Genomic DNA, 6,490 nt, shown 5'->3' with positions numbered 1-6,490 from the left:
AAAAGATATAAGTTGAATTAATTCAGCTGCATTTATAATTAAGTGTATTTACCAGTTTTTCCTTTATTAGCAATCAAAGAACTGAAAAACATAATAGTATACAGTATCGAGATTTTCTGTGTATTTTTCATTTTTACGTGGCTTATTCATCTATTATTACTCTATTTCTTTTACTTTCATTTATTTTTCATATCTGATTTTGTTAATTTGCATGTTCACTCTCTGCTGTTTGGTAAGTTTGGACAAAGGTTTGTCTATCTTGTTGATTTTCTCAAAGAAACAACTCTTCTTTGCTTTGATTTTTTGTATTGTTTCCTAGTTTCTACTTCATTGATTTCAGCCCTCAATTTGATTATTTCCTGGCGTCTACTCCTCCTGGGGGAGTTTGCTTCTTTGTGTTCTAGACATTTCAACTCTGCTGTTATTTCTCTAGTATAACTATTCTCCAGGTTCTTCATGTGGGCACTTAGTGCTAGGGACTTCCCCCGTAGCACTGCTTTCAAAGTGTTCCATAGGTTTGGGTATGTTGTGTCTTCATTCTCATTGAATTCGAGGAAGTCTTCAATTTATTTTTTTATATCTTCTTTGACCCAGGAATGGTGAAGTTGAGCATTATTCAATTTCCATTAGTTTGCAGGTTTTCTGCAATTTGTGTTATTGTTGAATTCTAATTTTAAAGATTAAGATAAAATGCATGGAGTTATTCCAATTTTTGTAGCTGCTGAGGTTTGATTTGTTGCCAAGTATGTGGTCGATTTTTGAGAAGGTTCCATGTGGCAGTAAGGAGTAAGTATATTCTTTTTTATGTGGATGAAATGTTCTATAGATGTCTGTTAATCCCAGTTTGGTCATTACTTCTATTAGACCCTTTGCTTCTTTCTTAAGTTTCTGTCTGGAATTCCTGTCTAGTGGTAAGAGTGGTGTGTTGAGTCTCCCACTATAAGTGTGTGGAGCTTTATATGTGATTTAAGTTTTAATAATGCTTCTTTTACGAATGTGGATGCCTATGTATTTGGGGCATAGATGTTCAGGATAGACACTTCATCTTGGTGGATTTCACCTGTAATGAGTATATAATGACCTTCTTCACCTCTTTTGATTGATTTAATTTTAAAGTCTAGTTTGTTAGATATAAGGATTGCTACTCCTGCTTGTTTCTTGGTTCCATTTGATTGAAAAATTTTTCCCAACCTTTAACTCTCAGGTAATGTCTGTCTTTGAGGGTGATGTGTGTTTCTTGTATGCAGCAGAAGAAAGGGTTCTGTCTTCGAATCCATTCTGTTACCCTGTGTCTACTTATGGGTGAGTTAAGACCATTAATGTTGAGGGATATTTATGACCATGGATTGCTCATCCTTCCTCGAATTGCAATGTTTGTTGTTGGTGGAATTATGTATGGAATTTCACCCCTTTGTTCTTTTGGCTGTTGGTAGAGAGGGATTCTCTAAAGCGTATGTTTTTCTGGTTGTAGTTAGCGTCCTTGGGTAGGAGTTTTCCTTCCAAAAGTTTCTGTAGCGCTGGGTTAGTAGATACGTATTGCTTGAATCTAGTTTTTTCATGGAATATTTTGTTTTCTCCATCTATAGTGATTGAGAGCTTTGCCAGGTATAGTCTTCTGGGATGGCATCCATGGTCTTTTAGTGTTGTTAGAATATCTATCCAGGACCTTCTGGCTTTCAGAGTTTCCATGGACAAGTCATATGTAATTCTGATAGGTCTGACATTATATATTACTTTGCCATTTTCTTTAACCTCTCTTACTATTCTTTCTTTATTCTGTATATTTGGGGCATTGATTATTAAGTGGGGAGGGGACTTTTTTGTGGTCCAGTCTATTTGGTGTTCTGTAAGCTTCTTATACCTTCTTTGTCATGTCTTTCTTAAGGTTGGGAAAGTTTACTTCTATGATTTTGTTGAATATGTTTTCTGCCACTTTGAGATGGTTTTCTTCTCTTTCTTCTATACCTATTATTCTTAGGTTTGGTCTTTTCATGGTGTCCCATATTTCCTGGATGTTTTGTGGTAAGTATTTGTTGGACTTAAGGTGTTCTTTCGTTGATGAATCCATTACTCCTAGTGTATCTTCAACACTTGATATTCAATCATCCATCTCTTCTATTCTGTTGGTAATGTTGTATTGGTAGTACCTGACTGTTTAACCAGCTTTTCTGTTTCCTGCCTTTCTTAAGATTGTGTTTTTTATTGTCTCTGTTTCATTTTTCAACCCTTGCAGTGTTTGCATTGCTTCCTGCAATTTTTGGTTATCTTTTCATCCATTTGTTGCCTTTTATGAAATTTTTGGTTTGTTATGTCTTCCATTTCTTGCATTTTTTTGGTTTGCTTTTTCTTCCATTTCTTGGATTTTTTGCTTTGTTTCTTCTTCCATTTCCTCCCTTTTTGGTTTGTTTCTTCTTCCATTTCCTGCCATTTTGGTATCTTTCTTCTTCCATTTCTTTCATTTTTGCTTTGTTTTTTCTTCCATTTCTTGCAATTTTTGCTTCGTTTCTTCTTCAATTTCCTGCCTTTCTTGGTTTGTTTTTTCTTCCATTTATTGCATTTTAGGTTTGTTTTTTCTTCCATTTCTTTGAGGGATTTTCATATATCCTCTTTTAGGGCCTCTATAATTTTCATGAAAGTGGTGTTAAGGTCATTCTCTTCTGCTTTGTTTGCATTGGAATGTTGGAGTCTTGCTGGTGTGGAGTCTCTAGATTCTGGTAGTGTCATATTTGTTTTCTGTTGCTGAGTGTGTTTTTGTATAGTCTGTCTCCCATCTCTTCTTCTAGTGGGTGCAGTAAGAGCCCCTAACTGTGCTGGTGGTTAGGGGAACAGAGTTCCATTTTGGTATGTGCTGGCAAGTCCAACAATCTGGTGGTTGTTCTATTTCTTGTCCTCATTCTGGTCCCGTGAGTGGAGAAGAAGAACAGGAATCTGAGGCACTTAGCCTCCCATCTGATTCCCTGGACCATTTGTTCATCTTGTTGTACCTGATCATGCGGCCTGAACATCTGCTCCTCTGTTCTCCCTGGCTCCTCAGGTTTCCTGATCTGGTTGGTGGGAGAGAAGTCCTGCAGTCTGTGGTGTTTTGCTCCTGCCGGGATAGGAGGCTCTGCGCTGTTCCTAGGTGATCCCCAGGCATGGGAACACAGGCCCAGGAGCAGGGCCTGTAGTACCTGATGCTGCCGCCAGAACAGCTGCTTCTATACTGGTAGATTCTTAATCTGTGTTGTATTATTATTTTTCTACAAGTTACAAGGGTAGATACTTACAAAGTGATTTTTCTGTAGTTTTCCATAAGTTAAAAATGTAGTTTTGCACACTGTGTTATATCATTAATTTACAATAAGGTACAGGTGTAGATTCTTGCTCAGCATTGTACCGTTAGTTTTCAAGTACTTATGCATGTAGTACTTACACTTATAGATTCTCACACAGTTTTGTATCATTAGTTACCAATAAGGGACACGTGTAGATACTCACACAGTGTTGTATCGTTATTTTTCAATAAAGTACACGTGTAGAGTCTCACACTGTGTTGTATCGTTAGTTTTCAATAAGGTACATGAGTAGATTCTCACAAAGCGTTGTGTAGATAGTTTTCAATAAGGTACACGTGTAGAATCTCACACAGCATTGAATGGTTAGTTTTCAATAAGTTATACGTGTAGATTATCACACAGCGTTGTAGCTTTAATTTTCTGTAATTTACACGTGTACAATGGCACACAGTATTGTATCGTTAATTTTGAATATGTTACACATGTAGATTATCACACAGTGTGGTAACATTAGTTTTCAATGAGTTACACCTCTAGATTCTCACACAGCATTGTATCATCTGTTTTCTATAACGTACACATGTAGAATTTCACACAATGTTGTATCTTTAGTTTTCAACAATTTATGCATGTAGTTTCTCACACACTGTTGTATCGTTAGTTTTCAATATGTTCACATGTAGAATATCACACATCGTTGTATCATTTGTTTTCAATAAGTTACAGGTGTTGAATCTCAAATGTCCTTTTATCATTAGCTTTCAAAAAGTTACGAATGTTGTTCCTCACAAAGAGTTGTGTGGTTAGTTTTCAATTAGTTACACATGTTGAATCTCACACAGTGTTTTATTGTTAGTTTCCAATAAGGAACACGTGTAGATTCTCACACAGCATTGTATCGTTAGTTTTGCATAAGTTACACATGTGGAATCTCACACAGCGTTGTATAGTTAGTTTTCAATAAGGTACATGTTCAGAATCTCAAACAGAGTTGTATCGTTAGTTTTCAAGAATTTATGCATGTACATCCTCACACAGTGTCTTATCGATAGTTTTTAAGTAGTTACACTTAAATATTCTCTCAGTGTTTTATCGTTATTTATCAATAATGTACATGTGTAGATTCTATCACAGTGTTGTATCATTTGTTTTTAATAAGTTACACCTGAAGATTCTCCCACAGTTTGTGTTGTTTATTTTCAATAAGGTACACGTGTAGAATTTCACACAGAGTTATAGCGTTAGTTGTCAATAAGTACAAGTGTACAGTCTTACACAGCATTGTATCGTTAGTTTTCAATAAGGTACACATGTAGAATATCATACAGTGTAGTTTCGTTAGTTTTGAAGACATTATGCATGTAGTTTCTCACACAGTGTTGATAAGTTACACCTGTAGAATATCACACAGCGTTGTATGGTTAGTTTTCAATAAGATACACGTGGTTAAACTCACCTAGCATTGTATTGATAGTTTTCAAAATGTTAAGCATGTTGTTCCTCACACAGAGTTGTGTCTTTATTTTTCAATAAGTTACACGTGTAGAATCTCACAGACCCTTGTATCGTTAGTTTTCAAGAAATTATGAATGTAGTTTCTCACACAGTGTTGTATCCCTAGATTTCAAGTACTTACACGTATAGGTTCTCACACAGTGTTTTACCGTTAGTTATCAATAAGGTACACGTGTTGAATCTCACACAGCATTGTATCGTTAGTTTTCAATAAGGAACACGTGTAGAATCTCACACAGCGTTGTATCGTTATTTTTTGAGGGGATACGCCTGTAGATCCTCACACAGTGTTGTATTGGTGGTTTTCAAGAAGTAATGCCTATAGATTCTCACACACAGTTGTGTCATTAATTTTCAACATGCTACACATGTAGTTTCTCACACAGTGTTGTATCTATATTTTCCAAGAAGTAACACATGTAGTTTCTCACACAAGGTTATAAGGCTAGTTTTGATGAAGTTACATGTGATTTTTCCATGAGTTACATAAGTAGTTTCTCACACAGTGTTGTATCGTTAATTTTCAATAAGGTACACGTGTAGAAACACACACAGCATTGTATCGTTAGTTTTCATTATGGTACATGGGTAGAAACTCACACAGCATTGTACGTTTTGTTTTCATGATGTTAGTCATGTAGTTTCTCACACAGTGTTGTATCAATAGTTTTCAAGTACTGACATTTACACATTCTCACACAGTGTTGTATCGTTAGTTATCAATAAGGTACATGTGTGGATTCTCACACCGCATTATATCAATAGTCTTCAAGAATGTAGACATGTAAATTCTCACACAGTGCTGTATTGTTTGTTTTCAAGATGTTATGCTTGCAGATTCTCACAAAGTATTTCATTGTTACTTTTCAGTAAGTTACACATGTAGATTGTCACACAATGTTGTATCGTTAGTTTCTAAGACATTACGCATGTAGTTTCACACAGTGTTTTGTAGATAGTTTCCAAGAACTTACTCGGGTAGATTCTTTTTTTATCATTTTTTATTTTAATTTTAAATAGCTTGTTTTACATGTCAATCCCAGTTCCCTCTCCCTCCCCTCCTCCCGCACTTCCCTTTCTCCCCCTCCCTCCCACCCTATTGCCAAATCCTTCCACATAGGGGATATCTAGAGTCTGTCATTTTACTCTTGGTAGGGTCCAGGCACTCCCCCTAAGAGTCCAGGCTGAGAGAGCATCTCTCTTTGTGGTATAGGCACACGAAGACAGTTTGTATACCAGGGATAGACACTGATCCACAGCTCAGGGCCTCATAGGTTGCCCAGGCCTTCTCACTGACACTCACATTTGGGTGGTCCAGATCAGTCCCATGCTGCCCTCCCCACTGTCGGTCTGGGGTCCAAGAGCTCTCCCATGTTCAGATCGGCTGTCTCTGCTGGTTTTGCCAGCCCATTCATTTCCAATTTGCTCATCACTGCTCTCTCTCTGTCACTGGGTTCCTTGGGTTCAGTTTAGTGATTAATTGTGTGTTTGCCTCTGCTTCCATCAGTCACAGGATGAAGGCTCCCGGATGGTTATAGACATCAAGTTCATTATCAGCAATGGGCATTCGAGGTGGTCCCTCCACTATTGCTTAGCTTGCCAATTGGTGTTATACCTTTAGATCACTCGAGGTCACTCTGGTGCCTGATCTGTCTTCGATCCTATGATTCCCTCTTCCCCCTCTTCTACCACACCCCCTC

The sequence above is a fragment of the Mesocricetus auratus genome, unplaced genomic scaffold (assembly GCF_017639785.1).
Source record: "Mesocricetus auratus isolate SY011 unplaced genomic scaffold, BCM_Maur_2.0 contig_12370_pilon_obj, whole genome shotgun sequence".
Taxonomy (NCBI): Eukaryota; Metazoa; Chordata; class Mammalia; order Rodentia; family Cricetidae; genus Mesocricetus; species Mesocricetus auratus.
This window is presented reverse-complemented; position numbering follows the sequence as displayed.